A 23,151-nucleotide genomic window follows, 5' to 3' on the forward strand; every position below is an offset into this window, starting at 1 on the left:
GCACACACTGCGAGGGAGGGACGCGCGCGTGCGCACACACTGCGAGGGAGGGACGCGCGCGCGCGCACACACTGCGAGGGAGGGACGCGCGCGCACGCACACTCTGCGATGGAGGGACGCGCGCGCGCGCACACACTGCGAGGGAGGGACGCGCGCGCGCGCACACACTGCGAGGGAGGGACGCGCGCGCGCACACACACAGCGAGGGAGGGACGCGCGCGCGCGCACACACTGCGAGGGAGGGACGCGCGCGCGCACACACTGCGAGGGAGGGACGCGCGCACACTCACTGCGAGGGAGGGACGCGGGCGCGCACACACACTGCGAGGGAGGGACGTGCGCGCGTACACACACTGTGCGGGAGGGACGCGCGCACACTCACTGCGAGGGAGGGACGCGCGCGCGCACACACACTGGGAGGGAGGGACGCGCGCACACTCACTGCGAGGGAGGGACGCGCGCGCGCACACACTGCGAGGGAGGGACGCGCGCGCGCGCACACACTGCGAGGGAGGGACGCGCGCGCGCACACACTGCGAGGGAGGGACGCGCGCGTGCGCACGCTCTGCGATGGAGGGACGCGCGCGCGCGCACACACGGCGAGGGAGGGATGCGCGCGCGCGCACACACTGCGAGGGAGGGACGTGCGCGCGCGCACACACTGCGAGGGAGGGACGCGCGCGCGCACACACTCTGCGAGGGAGGGACGCGCGCGCGCACACACGGCGAGGGAGGGGCGCGCGCGCGCACACACGCTGCGAGGGAGGGACGCGCGCACACTCACTGCGAGGGAGGGACGCGCGCGCGCGCACACTCTGCGAGGGAGGGGCTCGCGCGCGCACACACTGCGAGGGAGGGACGCGCGCGCACACTCTGCAATGGAGGGACGCGCGCGCGCACACACACTGCGAGGGAGGGACGCGCGCTCGCGCACACACTGCGAGGGAGGGACGCGCGCGCGCGCACACTCTGCGAGGGAGGGACGCGCGCGCGCGAACACACTGCGAGGGAAGGACGCGCGCGCGTACACACTGCGAGGGAGGGACGCGCGCGCGCACACACTGCGAGGGAGGGACGTGCGTGCGCGCACACTCTGCAATGGAGGGACGCGCGCGCGCACATACTGCGAGGGAGGGACGCGCTCGCGTGCACACATGGCGAGGGAGGGACGCGCGCGCACGCACACACGGCGAGGGAGGGACGCGCGCGCGCGCACACACGGCGAGGGAGGGACACGCGCGCGCGCGCACACACTGCGATGGAGGGACGCGCGCACACTCACTGCGAGGGAGGGACGCGCGCGCGCGCACACACTGCGAGGGAGGGACGCGCGCCCGCACACACTGCGAGGGAGGGACGCGTGCGCGCGCGCACACACTGCGAGGGAGGGACGCGCGCGTGCGCACGCTCTGCGATGGAGGGACGCGCGCGCGCGCACACACGGCGAGGGAGGGATGCGCGCGCGCGCACACACTGCGAGGGAGGGACGCGCGCGCGCACACTCACTGCGAGGGAGGGACGCGCGCGCGCACACACGCTGCGAGGGAGGGACGCGCGTGCGCGCACACACTGCGAGGGAGGGACGCGCGCGTGCGCACGCTCTGCGAGGGAGGGACGCGCTCGCGCGCACACTCTGCGAGGGAGGGACGCGCGCGCGCGCACACACTGCGAGGGAGGGACGCGCGCGCGCACCCTCTGCGATGGAGGGACGCGCGCGCGCACACTCACTGCGAGGGAGGGACGCGCGCGCGCACACTCACTGCGAGGGAGGGGCGCGCGCACACTCACTGCGAGGGAGGGAAGTGCGCGCGCACACAATGCGAGGGAGGGACGCGCGCGGTCGCACACTCACTGCGAGGGAGGGACGCGCGCGCGCACACTCACTGCGAGGGAGGGACGCGCGCACACTCACTGCGAGGGAGGGAAGTGCGCGCGCACACAATGCGAGGGAGGGACGCGCGCGTGCGCACACACTGCGAGGGAGGGACGCGCGCGCGCGCACACACTGCGAGGGAGGGACGCGCGCGCGCGCACACACTGCGAGGGAGGGACGCGCGCGCGCGCACACACTGCGAGGGAGGGACGCGCGCGCGCACACACACTGCGAGGGAGGGACGCGCGCGCGCACCCTCTGCGATGGAGGGACGCGCGCGCGCACACTCACTGCGAGGGAGGGACGCGCGCGCGCACACTCACTGCGAGGGAGGGACGCGCGCGCGCACACTCACTGCGAGGGAGGGGCGCGCGCACACTCACTGCGAGGGAGGGAAGTGCGCGCGCACACAATGCGAGGGAGGGACGCGCGCGGTCGCACACACTGAGAGGGAGGGACGCGCTCGCGTGCACACATGGCGAGGGAGGGACGCGCGCGCGCGCACACACTGCGAGGGAGGGACGCGCGCGCGCGCACACACTGTGAGGGAGGGACGCGCGCGCGCACACACTCTGCGAGGGAGGGGCGCGCGCGCGCACACACTGCGAGGGAGGGACGCGCGCGCTCGCACACTCTGCAATGGAGGGACGCGCGCGCGCACACAGACTGCGAGGGAGGGACGCGCGCGCGCGCACACACTGCGAGGGAGGGACGCGCGCGCGCACACTCTGCGAGGGAGGGACGCGCGCGCGCGCGCACACACGGCGAGGGAGGGGCGCGCGCGCGCACACACGGCGAGGGAGGGACACGCGCGCGTGCGCACACACTGCGAGGGAGGGACGCGCGCGCGCACACTCTGCGAGGGAGGGACGCGCGCGCGCGCGCACACACGGCGAGGGAGGGGCGCGCGCGCGCACACACGGCGAGGGAGGGACACGCGCGCGTGCGCACACACTGCGAGGGAGGGACGCGCGCGCGCGCACACACTGCGAGGGAGGGACGCGCGCGCACACTCTGCGATGGAGGGACGCGCGCGCGCGCACACACTGCGAGGGAGGGACGCGCGCGCGCGCACACACTGCGAGGGAGGGACGCGCGCGCGCGCACACACAGCGAGGGAGGGACGCGCGCGCGCGCACACACTGCGAGGGAGGGACGCGCGCGCGCACACACTGCGAGGGAGGGACGCGCGCACACTCACTGCGAGGGAGCGACGCGGGCGCGCACACACACTGCGAGGGAGGGACGTGCGCGCGTACACACACTGTGCGGGAGGGACGCGCGCACACTCACTGCGAGGGAGGGACGCGCGCGCGCACACACACTGGGAGGGAGGGACGCGCGCACACTCACTGCGAGGGAGGGACGCGCGCGCGCACACACTGCGAGGGAGGGACGCGCGCGCGCGCACACACTGCGAGGGAGGGACGCGCGCGCGCACACACTGCGAGGGAGGGGCGCGCGCGTGCGCACGCTCTGCGATGGAGGGACGCGCGCGCGCGCGCACACACGGCGAGGGAGGGATGCGCGCGCGCGCACACACTGCGAGGGAGGGACGTGCGCGCGCGCACACACTGCGAGGGAGGGACGCGCGCGCGCACACACTCTGCGAGGGAGGGACGCGCGCGCGCACACACGGCGAGGGAGGGACGCGCACACTCACCGCGCGGGAGGGACGCGCACACTCACCGCGCGGGAGGGACGCGCACACTCACCGCGCGCGAGGGACACGCACACTCACAGCGAGGGAGGGATCCACATACACACAGCGAGGGAGGGACGCGCACACTCACCGTGCGGGAGGGACGCGCACACTCACCGCGCGGGAGGGACGCGCGCACTCACCGCGCCGGAGGGACGCGCGCACTCACCGCGCGGGAGGGACGCGCGCACTCACCGCGCGGGAGGGACGCGCGCACTCACCGCGCGGGAGGGACGCGCGCACTCACCGCGCGGGAGGGACGCGCGCACTCACCGCGCGGGAGGGACGCGCGCACTCACCGCGCGGGAGGGACGCGCGCACTCACCGCGCGGGAGGGACGCGCGCACTCACCGCGCGGGAGGGACGCGCGCACTCACCGCGCGGGAGGGACGCGCGCACTCACCGCGCGGGAGGGACGCGCGCACTCACCGCGCGGGAGGGACGCGCGCACTCACCGCGAGGGAGGGACGCGCACACTCACCGCGAGGGGGGACGCGCACACACACCGCGAGGGAGGGACGCGCACACTCACCGCGCGGGGGGACCCGCACACTCACTGCGCGCGAGGGACGCGCTCACTCACTGCGCGCGAGGGACGCGCACACTCACTGCGCGCGAGGGACGCGCACACTCACTGCGCGCGAGGGACGCGCACACTCACTGCGCGCGAGGCTCGCGCACACTCACTGCGCGCGAGGGATGCGCACACTCACTGCGCGCGAGGGACACGCACACTCACAGCAAGGGAGGGATCCACATACACACAGCGAGGGAGGGACACACACAAACACGAGAGAGGGATAAGCACATACAGCGAGGGAGGGACACGCACACTCACAGCAAGGGAGGGATCCACACACTCACCGCGAGGGAGGGACGCGCACACTCACCGCGAGGGGGGACGCGCACACACACCGCGAGGGAGGGACGCGCACACTCACCGCGCGGGGGGACCCGCACACTCACTGCGCGCGAGGGACGCGCACACTCCCTGCGCGCGAGGGACGCGCACACTCACTGCGCGCGAGGGACGCGCACACTCACTGCGCGCGAGGGACGCGCACACTCACTGCGCGCGAGGCTCGCGCACACTCACTGCGCGCGAGGGATGCGCACACTCACTGCGCGCGAGGGACACGCACACTCACAGCAAGGGAGGGACACACACACACACAGCGAGGGAGGGACACACACACACACACACACACACACAAACACACACACACACACACACACAGCGAGGGAGGGACACACACACACAGCGAGGGAGGGTCACACACACACACACACACACACACACACACACACACACACACACAGCGAGGGAGGGACACACACACACACAAACACACACACAGCGAGGGAGGGACGGACACACACACAGCGAGGGAGGGACATACACACACACACACACACACACACAGCGAGGGAGGGACACACACACAGCGAGGGAGGGACACACACACAGCGAGGGAGGGACACACACACACACACACACAGTGAGGGGTCACGCACACAGTGAGGGAGGGACGCGCACACTCACTGCGCGGGAGGGACGCGCACACTCACTGCGCGGGAGGGACGCGCACACTCACTGCGCGGGAGGGACGCGCACACTCACTGCGCGGGAGGGACGCGCACACTCACTGCGCGGGAGGGACGCGCACACTCACTGCGCGGGAGGGACGCGCACACTCACTGCGCGGGAGGGTCGCGCACACTCACTGCGCGGGAGGGACGCGCACACTCACTGCGCGGGAGGGACGCGCACACTCACTGCGAGGGAGGGACGCGCACACTCACTGCGAGGGAGGGACGCGCACACTCACTGCGAGGGAGGGACGCGCACACTCATTGCGAGGGAGGGACGCGCGCGCGCGCACACTCTGCGATGGAGGGATGCGCGCGCGCGCACACACGGCGAGGGAGGGACGCGCTCGCGCGCACACTCTGCGATGGAGGGACGCGCTCGCGCGCACACTCTGCGATGGAGGGACGCGCGCGCGCACACACACTGCGAGGGAGGGACGCGCGCACACTCACTGCGAGGGAGGGACGCGCGCGCACACACTGCGAGGGAGGGACGCGCGCGCGCGCACACTCACTGCGAGGGAGGGACGCGCACGCGCGCACACACTGCGAGGGAGGGACGCGCGCGCGCGCGCACACACTGCGAGGGAGGGACGCGCGCGCGCGCACACTGCGAGGGAGGGACGCGCGCGCACGCACACTCTGCGATGGAGGGACGCGCGCGCGCGCACACACTGCGAAGGAGGGACGCGCGCGCGCGCACACACTGCGAGGGAGGGACGCGCGCGCGCGCACACACTGCGAGGGAGGGACGCGCGCGCGCACACACTGCGAGGGAGGGACGCGCGCGCGCACACACACTGCGAGGGAGGGACGCGCGCGCGCGCACACACTGCGAGGGAGGGACGCGCGCGCGCACACACACTGCGAGGGAGGGACGCGCGCACACTCACTGCGAAGGAGGGACGCGGGCGCGCACACACACTGCGAGGGAGGGACGCGCGCGCGCACACACACTGCGAGGGAGGGACGCGCGCACACTCACTGCGCGGGAGGGACGCGCGCACACTCACTGCGAGGGAGGGACGCGCGCGCGCGCGCACACACTGCGAGGGAGGGACGCGCGCACACTCACTGCGAGGGGGGGACGCGCGCGCGCACACACTGCGAGGGAGGGACGCGCGCGCGCACACACACTGCGAGGGAGGGACGCGCGCGGGCGCACACACTGCGAGGTAGGGACGCACGCGCGCGCACACACTGCGAGGGAGGGACGCGCGCACACTCACTGCGAGGGAGGGACGCGCGCGCGCACACACTGCGAGGGAGGGACGCGCGCGTGCGCACGCTCTGCGATGGAGGGACGCGCGCGCGCGCGCACACGGCGAGGGAGGGACGCGCGCGCACACACTGCGAGGGAGGGACGTGCGCGCGCGCACACACTGCGAGGGAGGGACGCGCGCGCGCGCACACTCTGCGAGGGAGGTACGCGCGCGCGCACACACGGCGAGGGAGGGACGCGCGCGCGCACACACACTGCGAGGGAGGGACGCGCGCGCGCACACACTGCGAGGGAGGGACGCGCGCACACTCACTGCGAAGGAGGGACGCGGGCGCGCACACACACTGCGAGGGAGGGACGCGCGCGCGCACACACACTGCGAGGGAGGGACGCGCGCACACTCACTGCGCGGGAGGGACGCGCGCACACTCACTGCGAGGGAGGGACGCGCGCGCGCACACACACTGCGAGGGAGGGACGCGCGCGCGCACACACACTGCGAGGGAGGGACGCGCGCGCGCACACACACTGCGAGGGAGGGACGCGCGCACACTCACTGCGCGGGGGGGACGCGCGCACACTCACTGCGCGGGGGGGACGCGCGCACACTCACTGCGCGGGGGGGACGCGCGCACACTCACTGCGCGGGGGGGACACGCGCACACTCACTGCGCGGGGGAACGCGCGCACACTCACTGCGCGGGGGGGACGCGCGCACACTCACAGCGCGGGGGGGACGCGCGCACACTCACCGCGCGGGAGGTGCGCGCACACTCACCGCGCGGGGAGGGGCGCGCACACTCACCGCGCGGGAGGGGCGCGCACACTCTCCGCGCGGGAGGGGCGCGCACACTCACTGCGCGGGGGGGACGCACGCACACTCACTGCGCGGGGGGGACACGCGCACACTCACTGCGCGGGGGAACGCGCGCACACTCACTGCGCGGGGGGGGGCGCGCGCACACTCACAGCGCGGGGGGGACGCGCGCACACTCACCGCGCGGGAGGTGCGCGCACACTCACCGCGCGGGAGGGGCGCGCACACTCACCGCGCGGGAGGGGCGCGCACACTCTCCGCGCGGGAGGGGGCGCGCACACTCTCCGCGCGGGAGGGGCGCGCACACTCACCGCGCGGGAGAGGCGCGCACACTCCGCGCGGGAGGGGCGCGCACACTCACCGCGCGGGAGGGGCGCGCACACTCACCGCGCGGGAGGGACGCGCACACTCACCGCGCGGGAGGGACGCGCACACTCACCGCGCGGGAGGGACGCGCACACTCACCGCGCGGGAGGGACGCGCACACTCACCGCGCGGGAGGGACGCGCACACTCACCGCGCGGGAGGGACGCGCACACTCACCGCACGGGAGGGACGCGCACACTCACCGCGCGGGAGGGACGCGCACACTCACCGCGCGGGAGGGACGCGCACACTCACCGCGCGGGAGGGACGCGCACACTCACCGCGCGGGAGGGACGCGCACACTCACCGCGCGGGAGGGACGCGCACACTCACCGCGAGGGAGGGACGCGCACACTCACCGCGAGGGGGGACGCGCACACTCACCGCGAGGGAGGGACGCGCACACTCACCGCGCGGGGGGACCCGCACACTCACTGCGCGCGAGGGACGCGCACACTCACTGCGCGCGAGGGACGCGCACACTCACTGCGCGCGAGGGTCGCGCACACTCACTGCGCGCGAGGGTCGCGCACACTCACTGCGCGCGAGGGATGCGCACACTCACTGCGCGCGAGGGACACGCACACTCACAGCAAGGGAGGGATCCACATACACACAGCGAGGGAGGGACACACACAAACACGAGAGAGGGATAAGCACATACAGCGAGGGAGGGACACACGCACACAGCGAGTGAGGGACACACACAAACACGAGGGAGGGACACGAACACACACACAGCATAAGGGACACACACACAGCGAGAGCGACGCGCATGCAATGAGAGAGGGTCACGCGCACACACACACACTCACACTCACAAAGCGAGGGAGGGACACACAGACACACAGTTAGTGAGTGAGTGATACGCATACACACACAAACAGAGCGAGGGGAGGACACCCTCACACACTGCAAGAGGGCCATAAATAATCACAGCAAGAGGAGCACACACACGCACACACAGCGAGGGACGGACACGCACACACACACAGCGAGGGAGGGACATGCACACACACAGCGAGGGAGGGACACGCACACAAACAGCGAGGGAGAGACACACACACATACACACACCGTGGGAGGGACACGCACACACACACAGCGAGAGAGAGAGACACACACACACATACACACACCGAGGGAGGGATACGCACACACACACAGCGAGAGAGAGAGAGAGAGAGACACACACACACACACCCCGAGGGAGGGACACGCACACACACCGAGGGAGGGACACGCACACACACAGCGAGGGAGGGAGATGCATACACACTGCAAGTGGGAGACACGCACAAACTGCAAGGGAGGGACACACACGCTCACTGCAAGGGAGAGACACGCACACACAAACACACACACACACAACGAAGGAGGGACACGCACTCACACAGCGAGGGAGGGACACACACACACACAGCGAGGGAGGGACACACACACACACAGCGAGGGAGGGACACACACACACACACACACACAAACACACACACACACACACACACACACAGCGAGGGAGGGACACACACACACACAGCGAGGGAGGGACACACACACACACAGCGAGGGAGGGACACACACACACACACACACACACACACAAACACACACACACACACACACACACACAGCGAGGGAGGGACACACACACACAGCGAGGGAGGGTCACACACACACACACACACACACACACACACACACACAGCGAGGGAGGGACACACACACACACAAACACACACACAGCGAGGGAGGGACGGACACACACACAGCGAGGGAGGGACATACACACACACACACACACACACACAGCGAGGGAGGGACACACACACAGCGAGGGAGGGACACACACACACACACACACACAGTGAGGGGTCACGCACACAGTGAGGGAGGGACGCGCACACTCACTGCGCGGGAGGGACGCGCACACTCACTGCGCGGGAGGGACGCACACACTCACTGCGCGGGAGGGACGCGCACACTCACTGCGCGGGAGGGACGCGCACACTCACTGCGCGGGAGGGACGCGCACACTCACTGCGCGGGAGGGACGCGCACACTCACTGCGCGGGAGGGACGCGCACACTCACTGCGCGGGAGGGACGCGCACACTCACTGCGAGGGAGGGACGCGCACACTCACTGCGAGGGAGGGACGCGCACACTCACTGCGAGGGAGGGACGCGCACACTCACTGCGAGGGAGGGACGCGCACACTCACTGCGAGGGGGGGATGCGCACACTCACTGCGAGGGGGGGACGCGCACACTCACTGCGAGGGGGGGACGCGCACACTCACTGCGAGGGGTACGCGCACACTCACTGCGAGGGGGGGACGCGCACACTCACTGCGAGGGGGGGACGCGCACACTCACTGCGAGGGGGGGACGCGCACACTCACTGCGAGGGGGGGACGCGCACACTCACTGCGAGGGGGGGACGCGCACACTCACTGCGAGGGGGGGACGCGCACACTCACTGCGAGGGGGGGACGCGCACACTCACTGCGAGGGGGGACGCGCACACTCACAGCGCCGGGGGACGCGCACACTCACCGCGCGCGAGGGACGCGCACACTCACCGCGCGCGAGGGACGCGCACACTCACCGCGCGGGAGGGACGCGCACACTCACCGCGCGGGAGGGGCGCGCACACTCACCGCGCGGGATGGACTCGCACACTCACCGCGCGGGAGGGACGCGCACACTCACCGCGCGGGAGGGACGCGCACACTCACCGCGCGGGAGGGACGCGCACACTCACCGCGCGGGAGGGACGCGCACACTCACCGCGCGGGAGGGACGCGCACACTCACCGCCCGGGAGGGACGCGCACACTCACCGCGCGGGAGGGACGCGCACACTCACCGCGCGGGAGGGGCGCGCACACTCACCGCGCGGGATGGACTCGCACACTCACCGCGCGGGAGGGACGCGCACACTCACCGCGCGGGAGGGACGCGCACACTCACCGCGCGGGAGGGACGCGCACACTCACCGCGCGGGAGGGACGCGCACACTCACCGCGCGGGAGGGACGCGCACACTCACCGCGCGGGAGGGACGCGCACACTCACCGCCCGGGAGGGACGCGCACACTCACCGCCCGGGAGGGACGCGCACACTCACCGCCCGGGAGGGACGCGCACACTCACCGCGCGGGAGGGACGCGCACACTCACCGCGCGGGAGGGACGCGCACACTCACCGCGCGGGAGGGACGCGCACACTCACCGCGCGGGAGGGACGCGCACACTCACCGCGCGGGAGGGACGCGCACACTCACCGCGAGGGAGGGACACGCACACTCACCGCGAGGGGGGACGCGCACACTCACTGCGAGGGAGGGACGCGCACACTCACTGCGAGGGAGGGACGCGCACACTCACTGCGCGGGGGGACGCGCACACTCACTGCGCGCGAGGGACGCGCACACTCACTGCGCGCGAGGGTCGCGCACACTCACTGCGCGCGAGGGATGCGCACACTCACTGCGCGCGAGGGACACGCACACTCACAGCAAGGGAGGGATCCACATACACACAGCGAGGGAGTGACACACACAAACACGAGAGAGGGATAAGCACATACAGCGAGGGAGGGACACACGCACACAGCGAGTGAGGGACACACACAAACACGAGGGAGGGACACGAACACACACACAGCATAAGGGACACACACACAGCGAGAGCGACGCGCATGCAATGAGGGTCACGCGCACACACACACACTCACTCTCACAAAGCGAGGGAGGGACACACAGACACACAGTTTTTGAGTGAGTGATACGCATACACACACAAACAGAGCGAGGGGAGGACACCCTCACACACTGCAAGAGGGCCATAAATAATCACAGCAAGAGGAGCACACACACGCACACACAGCGAGGGACGGACACGCACACACACACAGCGAGGGAGGGACATGCACACACACAGCGAGGGAGGGACACGCACACACACAGCGAGGGAGAGACACACACACATACACACACACACCGAGGGAGGGATACGCACACACACACAGCGAGAGAGAGAGAGAGAGACACACACACACACACCCCGAGGGAGGGACACGCACACACACCGAGGGAGGGACACGCACACACACAGCGAGGGAGGGAGATGCATACACACTGCAAGTGGGAGACACGCACAAACTGCAAGGGAGGGACACACACGCTCACTGCAAGGGAGGGACACACACACACACACACACACACACACACACACACACACACAGCGAGGGAGGGACACACACACACAGCGAGGGAGGGACACACACACACAGCGAGGGAGGGACACACACACACACAGCGAGGGAGGGACACACACACACACACACACACACACAGCGAGGGAGGGACACACACACACACACACACGGACACACACACACACACACACAGCGAGGGAGGGACGGACACACACACAGCGAGGGAGGGACACACACACACACACACACACACACACACACACACAGCGAGGGAGGGACGGACACACACACAGCGAGGGAGGCACACACACACACACACACACAGCGAGGGAGGGACACACACACACACAGCGAGGGAGGGACACACACACACACACACACACACACAGCGAGGGAGGGACACACACACACACACACACGGACACACACACACACACACACAGCGAGGGAGGGACGGACACACACACAGCGAGGGAGGGACACACACACACACACACACACACACACACACACACAGCGAGGGAGGGACGGACACACACACAGCGAGGGAGGCACACACACACACACACACACAGCGAGGGAGGGACACACACACACAGCGAGGGAGGGACACACACACACAGCGAGGGAGGGACACACACACACACAGCGAGGGAGGGACACACACACACACACACACACACACAGCGAGGGAGGGACACACACACACACACACACACACACACACACACACACACACAGCGAGGGAGGGACGGACACACATACAGCGAGGGAGGGGGACACACACACACACACACACACACACACAGCGAGGGAGGGACGGACACACACACAGCGAGGGAGGGACACACACACACACACACACACACACACACACACAGCGAGGGAGGGACACACACACAGCGAGGGAGGGACACACACACACACACACACACACACACACACAGTGAGGGGTCACGCACACAGTGAGGGAGGGACGCGCACGCACACACACACACACATACACGAGGGAGGGACGCGCACACTCACTGCGAGGGAGGGACGCGCACACTCACTGCGAGGGAGGGACGCGCACGCACACACACACACACATACACGAGGGAGGGACGCGCACACTCACTGTGAGGGAGGGACGCGCACACTCACTGCGAGGGAGGGACGCGCACACTCACTGCGAGGGAGGGACGCGCACACTCACTGCGAGGGAGGGACGCGCACACTCACTGCGAGGGAGGGACGCGCGCAAACACGAGAGAGGGATAAGCACATACAGCGAGGGAGGGACACACGCACACAGCAAGTGAGGGACACGGACACACGCACAGCATAAGGGACACACACACAGCGAGAGCGACGCGCACACAATGAGAGAGGGTCACGCGCACACACACACACTCACAAAGCGAGGGAGGGACACACAGACACACAGTTAGTGAGTGAGTTATACGCATACACACACAAAAAGAGCGAGGGGAGGACACCCTCACACACTGCAAGAGGGCCATTAATAATCACAGCAAGAGGAGCACACACACACACACACACACACAGCGTGGGTGGGACACGCACACACACAGCGAGGTTGAGACACGCACACACACAGCGAGGTTGAGACACGCAGACACAGCGAGGGTGGGACATGTGCTCAGAAAGCGAGAGGGGACACACACAGACAGTGAGGGAGGGAGACATGCAGACATATGCACACACAAACACACACACACACACACACAGAGTGAGGGAGGGATGCGCACGCGCACACAGTGAGGGAGGGACACGCTCACACATACAGTGAGGAGAGTTACACTCACACAGCGAGGGAAGGGGACACACACGCATACACACACACACACAGAACAATGGAGGGACACGTGCACACACAGTGATGTATCTCCTCGGACGTGTAATCGTCCAGCTCTCACTCCAGTCTGCTCCCTCACAGGGTCACCGTCTCTGTGACTCCCAGGTACAACTAGGCCTCAATCCTCAGTGCTGATTTCGATTCTCCCAGGTGTGAGTCAGCTTCAAGCCCCTGCTCCAGGTTGCTCCCTCACACGGTCCCTCCCTCTGTGACTTGGTGCTGATTTCGAGCCTCCTGCTCTGCTTTTTATCCAAATCCAAGTCCCAGTCGGCCTTGATCCTCGCTGCTGATTTATATTCTCCCGCTCTGTGCTGCTCTCTCTCAGGTTCCCTCCCCTTGTGATTCCCAGGTAATGGTAGGCCTCAAGCCTCAGCTGAGATTTATAACATCCCATTCCACACTGCTCTCTAACAGGATCGCCGTTGTACCTGGAAGACAGTGGGAAAGAGGAGCATTAGACAGAGTAGAGGGTGTTACAGTGATTGAGGGAGCTGTAGGGGATGAAACAGGTTATCTGGGGAGCTAGGCTGACCTGCAGTAACTAAAGAACGTTACTGGAAGATACAGCGAGAGTTTGAGACACTGAAGAAGGCAAAGGAAATAGAGAGATGGTGGATTGTTCATGACGGAGCTTTGTAGAGTCGAAAGGGCTTCAAAGTTTGGGAGAAGATTTGTAGCTCAGGAGCTCGTTGTTGTGGTTCTGTTCGCCGAGTTGGGAATTTGTGTTGCAGACGTTTCGTCCCCTGTCTAGGTGACATCCTCAGTGCTTGGGAAGCGCTTCTGTGCTGTTTCCTCCAGCATTTATAGTGGTTTGAATCTGCTGCTTCCGGTTGTCACTTCCAGCTGTCCGCTGCAGTGGCCGGTATATTGGGTCCAGGTCGATGTGCTTATTGATTGAATCTGTGGATGAGTGCCATGCCTCTAGGAATTCCCTGGCTGTTCTCTGTTTGGCTTGTCCTATAATACTAGTTTTGTACCAGTCGAATTCATGTTGCTTGTCACCTGCGTGTGTGGCTACGAAGGATAGCTGGTCGTGTCGTTTCATAGCTAGTTGGTGTTCATGGATACAGATCGTTAGCTGTCTTCCTGTTTGTCCTATGTAGTGTTTTGTGCAGTCCTTGCATGGGATTTTGTACAATACATTGGTTTTGCTCATGTTGGGTATTGGGTCCTTCGTCCTGGTGAGTTGTTGTCTGAGAGTGGCTGTTGGTTTGTGTGCTGTTATCAGTCCTAGTGGTCGCAGTAGTCTGGCTGTCAGTTCCGAAATGTTCTTGATGTATGGTAGTGTGGCTAGTCCTTTGGGTCGTGGCATGTCCTCGTTCCATTGTCTTTCCCTGAGGCATCTGTGGATGAAATTGTGTGGAGTTTGACCCCACCCCGCAGCTCACCAATAGGATAAACAACACACTGAGAAACCTACAAAAACAAAACGGACAGATAACCAGATTTGACCTACACAGAATGAGACCTGAAAGCAACAACACCCTCAGATTCTATGGACTACATAAAGTGCACAAACCAGCCATCCCACTCAGACCCATAGTATCACTCCCAGGGACACCATCACACAAACTGGTTAAAGAACTACAGCAGAAACTGAAACACCTGATCAGCGGATCCAGACAATCTGTACAATCAACACAGGAATTCTTGGACATCATCAGAAATATACACATAGACAAGGAAGAAACCATGGTCTCATTCGATGTAACGGCACTGTTCACCTCTATCGACAAAACCCTAGCCAGGGAAACAATAGCCAACCTGCTGGACATACAGAACAGACAACAGGACGTTGAACCTATCAACAAAGACGGCATACTTAAACTACTGGACTTGTGCCTCACAACACACTTCACATTCAACAACGAAATATATGAACAAATCAACGGCACACCCATGGGCTCACCGATCTCTGGACTCATAGCAGAAGCGGCAATGCAAAGATTAGAACAAACAGTCTTACCGCAAATTCAACCCAAACTCTGGGTCAGATATGTAGATGACACCTTTGTAATCATTAAAAACACAGAAATATAGAACACACACCGGATCATCAACGCCACACTCACAGGAATCCAATTCACTAGAGAGGAAGAAAAGGACAACCAACTCCCATTCCTAGACGTGACTGTACAGAGAACACCGAACGGAGAATTCACCACAAAGGTATACACGAAAGCCACAAACACACAGACCGAGTCCTGAACTATGAAAGCAATCACCCCAACAAACACAAAGGTAGTTGCATCAAGACATTGTTCAAAAGGGCCACAACACACTGCAGTACATCAGAACTGCAAAAAGAGGAAGAAGAACACCTATACAATGTATTCACCAAAAACGGATACCCCCACAATTTCATTAGGGATTGTCTGTATGGATTTGCTACACGACTGTCCTCTGATATTGATGAGGGCAGTGCAGATGATGTGGTTTATATGGAGTTCATTAAGGTCTTTGACAAGGTCCCACACGGAAGGCTGGTCCAAAAGGGAAGATCCCATGGGATCCAAGGTAAGTTGGTAAATTGGGTCCACAATTGGTGGAGGGTTGGTTTTGTGATTGAAAGCCTTTGCCCAGCGGGTGTACCACAGGGATCTGTGCAGGAACCATTGCTGTTCATTATGGACATTAATCACTCGGATGTGAAAGCAGAAGGTAACATTAGTAGGTTTGCAGATGACATGACAGGTGAGGGTGTTGTCCACAGTGAGGGGGATGGTCTCAGGCTGCAGTCTGATATCGATCAGATGATAAACTGAGCAGAGTAATGGCAGACGGAGTTTACTTCTGATCACTGTGAGGTAATGCACAGTGGGAAGTCTCATAAGCGAAGGGTATACATCATGAATGGTAGGTCCTCCTGGAGAACTGAGGAATACAGGGACCTTGGTGGGCAAGTCCCTGGATGTCTGAAGGTGTCAGCACAGGTAGACAGGGTGGGGAATACACCTGAACTGGGAACAGGAGGGGGACCCACATCCTGGTGGGGAACGTTGCTGGAGCTGCTCGAGAGGATTTAAACTCGTCTGGCAGGGCTGGGTGACCCCAAAGAGTCGTAAGGCCAGAAAGAAAGTTGAAGCTGGTACAAATGTTCAAGAGAGGAATATAAGGAGACAAGGGAGGGCAAGGACATAGCAGACAATTAGGGCAAACTGGTGGATTAAACTGCAGTTATTTCAATACAAAGGGCCAGACAGATAAGGCAGATGAACCCAGAGCATGGATGGGAACATGGGATTGGGATCCCATAGATATTACAGAAACACAGCTGAGGGAGCAACAGGAGCAGCAGCTCAATGTTCCGGAGACAGATACTTCAGGAAGGATAGAACAGGAGGGAAAACAGGAGGAGAGCGGGTGGGTTTGATTGGGGGAAACATCCCAGCAGTACCTAGAGGGAGGATTCATGTAGGATCGCCCAGTTAAACGATATTAGTGGAACCGAGAAATAAAAATTGGTCATTAGTTTTCTACGGTCAGACTACAGCGATAGGCAACGGGAGATGGAGGAGCAAATATGTCAGGAGATTTCAGATATCTCTTAGAATAATAGGGTTGTAATGATAGGGGATCTTAACCGTTCCAAACCTGGACTGGGATTGCTACTAAGTTAAGCATTTGGATGGAAGGAATTTGTTTAGTGTGTTCCGAAAACTCCCAGTCATTATGTAAATGGCCCAACTGGAGAATGGGGATAAACCTGACCTCCCCTTGGGAAACAAGGTCGGGAACAGGACTGAGGTGTTAGTGGGGGAGCACTTTGGAAAGTTACCACAATTGTATTAGTTTGAAAATAGCGATGGAAAAGGACAGGCCTGGTCCACAAGTTAAAGTTATTCAATGGAGCAAGATAGTATTAGACAGGAATTTTTAAAGTAGATCTGGGAAGGCTATTTGCAGATAAAGGGAAGTCTGGCAAGTAGGAATATTTTAAAACCGAGATAAAAGGAGCGTTCAGCGCCAGCATGTTCCTGTTAGTGTGCAGCTCAATGCTGACTGAATTAGGAAACACTGGCTGAGTTTCGAGGCTGTGGTCAAGGAAAAAAAGGGGTCACATGTCAGATATAACTGGCTGACTCAAGGGAATCCCTTCAGGAGCATTGGGACTGTAGAAATACACTTAGGATGGAAATCAGGAATGTAAAAAGGGGACACGAGATCGCTTTGGCAGAGAAAGTTAAGGAGAATCCAAAGAGACTCTACAAGTGTATTAAGAGCAAAAGAAGAGCTCGGGACAAACCCGGTCTCCTTAATGATCAATGAAGGCAACGATGTGTGAAACGACAAGATCCAAAACAAATATTTCACTTTGGAACTTACTGTGGATAAAGACTGGGGGGCTCGGGGAACTAAACAGTGTTTGGCCTGACCACTATTGGAATAATGTGTGTAATTCTGGTCTCAATGCCATCGGAAGGATGTCGTGGAACATGAAAGGGTTCAGAAGAAATGACCAAAGATGTTGCCAGGGTTGGAGGGTTTGTGCTTCAGGGAAAAGCCTGAATAGGCTGGGGCTGTTTTCAGTTGAACATGGGAGGCTGAGGAGTGAACCGATAAAAGGGGTTTAAAATCATGGTGGGCATCGACAGGGTCAATAGACAAGGTCATGTCCCCAGGCGAGGGAAACTTTTCAAAGGGGTCTAAAGGACAACTGGCTCTCACAGAGTGGATGGAATAAGCTGCCAGAGCAAATAGTGGAGGCTGATAGAAATACATTTAAAAGGCATGTGGATGGGTGTATGAATAGCAAAGGTTTATGGGGATATTGGGAAAATTGTGGCAAATGTGACTAGAAATGTCATGCAGGAGTTGGTCCGAAGGGCCTGTTTCGTGCTGTACATCTCTATGACTCAATGTCTTGAAATGAGTCCACATTATAGAAAAGGAGGTGCTCAAGGTTTTAAAACACAAAGGTAGATAAATCCCCAGGACCTGATCAAATGGATCTCAGGACATTGTGGGAAGCTGGTGAAGAAATTGTAGGCCCCCTAGCAGATATATTTGTACCATAGAGAGCTATGTGTGATAGGCAGGTAGACTGGAGGGTGGCATTGTGGACAGTGAAGGTTTTCTGAGATTACAAAGGGATCCTGATGAAATGTGTGAATGGCTGAAAAACTGTAGATGGAGTTCAATCTGAATAAATGCGAGGAAATGCATTTGGTACAACAAACACATGCAGGACTTATACAATTAATGGCAAAACCTTCGGTAGTGTTGTAGAACAGAGAGAACTCAGGGTTCAGCTACATAATTCTTTGAAGTTTGCAACATGGAGAGACAGGATAGTTTAAAAAAAGGTGCTGGCCTCACTTGCTTTCATTGCTCAGTCCTTTGGATATCGGAGTTGGGAAGTCGCATTGAGATTATACAGGCCATTGGTGAGTCCTCTTCTGGAATACTGTGTCCAGTTCTGGTCGCCCAGTTATAGGAAGGATATTATTAAGTTGGAAAGGGTTGAGAGGAGGTTTACTGGGATGTGGCTGGGTACAAAAGGCTTCAGTATAAAGAAAGGCTGAATAGGTTGGTATTTTTCACTGAAACCTGAATGTTGACAGATGACCACATAGAAGTTTATAAAATCATGAGGGGATCGATAGAGTTAATGGGAGTTATATTTCCCCTTGGACAGGGGAGTTTCAAGACAAGGCACTACATTTTTAAGTTTAGAGGAGAGACATTTTAAAAAAAGACATGAGGCACATTGTTACACAGAGGGTGGGTTGTGTGTGAAATGAACTTCCTAAGGAAGGGGTGAACATGGGGACAATTACAATGTTCAAAAGACATTTGGATTAGTACAGGAATAGGAAAGGTTTGAAGGGATATGACCCAGGAACAGGCAGGTGGGATGAGATCCGTTTTAGAGTATGGTTAGCGTTAACTGAACAGTGCGGTATGACTCCGACTATGAATATAATCTTTTGTCATTAATTAAGAAAGGCTACAAGAGAAAGCCAGGGAACTACAGACTGATGAGCGAGACATCAGGGTGGGTCAGTTGTTCGAGGTCATTCTGAGAGGTAGGCCTTGGAAAGACAAGGCCTAATTACAGACAGCCAGCATGGCTTTGTGCGTGGGATAACATGTCCCACAAACTTGACTGGAGTTTGCTCAAGATGTGACCAAAAAGATAGATGAAGGCAGAGCAACAGACGTTGTTTCTGGCTTCTGCAAACCCTTGTTCAGGGTGTAACATGATACATTGGTTAGTAAGGTTAGATCACAAGGGATCAGGGAGAGCTAGCCAACTGGATACAAAATGGGATGACAGTGGGAGACAGAGGGTGGGGGGAGAGGGTTGTTGTTCAGACTGGGGCCTCTGACCAGCGGTGTGCTGTAAGGACTGGTGCTGGGACCACTGTTGTGCACCACTTACATAAACAACTAGAGTGAAAATATAGGTGTCCCTGTTAGTATGTTTATGGATACCAAGATTAGTGGAAGAGTGGGCAGAGAATATAGTTATCGAAGGGGATGTTAATCAACTGGGCCAAGGAATGAAAGATGGAATTTAATTCAGGTATTGGATTTAGTTCAGACAAACCAGGGAGGACTAACACGGGTAATGGTTGGGCCCTGGGCAGTATTTTAGAAAAAAAGAGACACCAGGGGGTGCAGTTACATTGTTCCTTGGACTGGCATCACAGGGCGACAGGGTGTTGAAAGCGGCAATTGGCACACTTGTCTTCATTGGTCAGAGCATTGAGAACATGAGTTGGAGATATTGGTAACACTGTCGTCAATATTTCTCCTGGGCAGAGGAGGCCACGGGGTGACCTTATAAAGGTTTATGAAACTATGTATAGTCTAAGTAAGGTAAATTGCCAAGGGTAGGTGAGTCCAAAGCTAGAGGCATAAACGTGAGGTAAGAGAACAAGGATTTAAAGAGGGAGCTGAGGGGCAACATTATCCACAGAGGATGGTGCATGGATGGAATGGACTGCCAGAGGAAATGGTGAAAATAAGTACAATTACAACACGGAAAAGACACTCGGGCAGGTACATGGAGAGGAGAAGGTTTGAAGGGATATGGGCCAAACACAGGCAATTCCGACTCATTCCATTTAGGAAATCTCAGCCGAAAAGTCATGCAGCACAGAAACAGACCCGATGTCTCCAGTTCATGGAGGAGGAGACTATCGAGACAAGGCATGTTGTAGAGACTGAAGCAAGTTACAGCGATACGAATGGTCATCTGGATTAGAGGTTTCAAATATGTGAAATAATTGGTGAGAGGGGAGGACATGACAGAACATGAACTGCTATAGAAGTTAGAATGATTAAAGGCACTGGTCATCAATACAAGCCATAGATACAGTGTTGGAGAGGGAATAGGGAACAGAAAGATCCCAGGCAGCATTACCACTCTCTCGTGGGAGGCCTGCTTTCCCCTCAGTTGTTCTGATGCTCCCTAAGAAAGCACAGGCCTGGACTGATAACTGGGAACTCTCGATGCTGTCTCATTACAACAAAACTTGCAGCAGGCGTGGTGATTGAGCCTGGGGTGTGTCTGTACTGTGCTCCCCCTGCAGCACTTTCTCTATGTCATGTCTTGTTAGCTGATGTTTGGATCCCTCTGCTCTGTGCACTGGAATGATCTTACCTGGCAGCAGGATTTATTGAAGACTCCCGACCTCCCTGACTTTGTCTTTCTGGCTGACCAACCATCGTCCCAACCAGTCGTTGGCCAGTCTATTGAGTCAAGAACACCATGGGTACCTGTAGAAGACACAGAAATAGGCAAAATGGGAAATTAGACGAATGCTTTGAAGGTTACACATACAGAATGGCACTGAGCCCACAGAGATCTGGAAAATCCTGACCTGTGTTGCCTCATCTCTCTGGAGTGGAGAATTCTGTTGGCTTATGATCTGGAGTAGCTTCAAAAGTGAGAGACGCTGACAGAGGGATCAATTAGACCCACACAGTGAGGGATACCACATGGAGAGGTACTGAGTCACATCACCAGAGTGCCGGCTCAAACAATTGTGCAGGAAGAAAGAGTTTTGATTCATGTTGCACTGTGATATACAAACTGTGAGCAGGTGAAGTGATGGCCTAGTGGCATTATTGTGTGAGAATTTATCCAGAAACTCAGGTTGGCGGACCGGCCGCTGCTCGGTCCTCCAGTCCAGCCCCTTCCTCCCAATTGCAGAGTTGATTCAGGCGTGACTCAGCAGGCTCAGGGACAAGGGAAGTTAGAGTCGATGCCTTGTGATATCTTGAAACTATCCCGAATCTTGGATCGAGAGGCCTGAGAGGTGCAGGTGTCCCGAAGATATTCCCTAAAGTGCTCTGCTCGGAGGTGTCCAGTCTCCCCAATGTAGAGGAGACCGCATCGGGAGCAACGGATACAATAAATGATATTACTGGATGTGCAGGCAAAACTTTGAGGTAATTGGAAGGCTCCTTTAGGGCCTTGGATAGAGGTGAGGGAGGTAGTGTGGGCGCAGGTTTTGCAATTCCTGCAGTGGCAGGGGAAGGTGCCAGATTGGGAGTGTGGGTAGTGGGGGGGCGTGGACCTGACCAGGTAGTCATGGAGGGAACGGTCTTTGCGGAAGTCAGAAAGGGGTGGGGAGGGAAATATATCCCTGGTGGTGGAGTCTGTTTTGAGGTGGCAGAAATGTCGGCGGATGATTTCGTTTATGCGAAGGTTGGTAGGGTGGAAGGTGAGCACCAGGGGCGTTTTGTCCTTGTTATGTTTGAAGGGGTGGGGTCTGAGGGCAGAGGTGTGGGTTGTGGACGAGATGCATTGGAGGGCATCTTTAACCATGTGGGAAGGGAAATTGTGGTCTCTAAAGAAGGAGGCCACCTGGTGTGTTGTGTGGTGAAACTGATCCTCCTGGGAGCAGATACAGCAGAGGCGGAGGAATTGGGAATACCGGATGGCATTTTTGCAAGAGGTAGGGTGGGAACAGGTGTAATCCAGGTAGCTGTGGGAGTCGGTGGGTTTGTAAAAAATATCAGTGTCAAGTCGATCATTATTAATGGAGATGGAGAGGTGTAGGAAGGGGAGGGTGGTGTCAGAGATGGTCCAGGTAAATTTAAGGTCAGGGTGGAATGTGTTGGTGAAGTTGATGAATTGCTCAACCTCCTCGCAGGAACACGAGGTGGCACCAATGCGGTCATCAATGTAGCAGAGGAAGAGGTGGGGAGTGGTGCTGGTGTAACTATGGAAGATCAACTGTTCTACATAGCCAACAAAGAGACAGGCATAGCTGGGGACCTTACGTGTTCCAATGGCTACCCTCTTGTTCTGGATGAAGTGAGAGAATTCAAAGGAGAACTTGTTAAGGGTGAGGACCAGTTCAGCCAAATGAATGAGAGTGTTGGTGTAAGGGTACTGTTGGGGAAGTCGGGAGAGGAAAAAATGGAGGGCTTGGAGGCCCTGGTCATGGCGGATTGAGGTGTAGAGGGACTGAATATCCATGGTGAAGATGAGGCATTAGGGGCCGGGGGAACTGAAGTCTTGGAGGAGGTGGAGGGCGTGGGTG

The 23,151-nt window shown here is 60.3% G+C and overlaps 1 long non-coding RNA gene across 1 annotated transcript; it reads right to left on the minus strand.

The window, feature by feature from the left end:
* Window positions 1–14,914: 14,914 nt before the first annotated feature.
* LOC140472102 (uncharacterized) lies at window positions 14,915–21,563 on the minus strand. The gene is made up of 3 exons (XR_011957401.1): window positions 21,481–21,563; window positions 21,261–21,376; window positions 14,915–15,064 (listed from the first exon to the last, which is right to left on the minus strand). It is a non-coding gene; the product is annotated as an uncharacterized lncRNA (long non-coding RNA).
* Window positions 21,564–23,151: the final 1,588 nt, after the last annotated feature.

Source organism: Chiloscyllium punctatum, unplaced genomic scaffold (genome assembly GCF_047496795.1).
Source record: "Chiloscyllium punctatum isolate Juve2018m unplaced genomic scaffold, sChiPun1.3 scaffold_242, whole genome shotgun sequence".
In the NCBI taxonomy this organism is placed as follows: domain Eukaryota; kingdom Metazoa; phylum Chordata; class Chondrichthyes; order Orectolobiformes; family Hemiscylliidae; genus Chiloscyllium; species Chiloscyllium punctatum.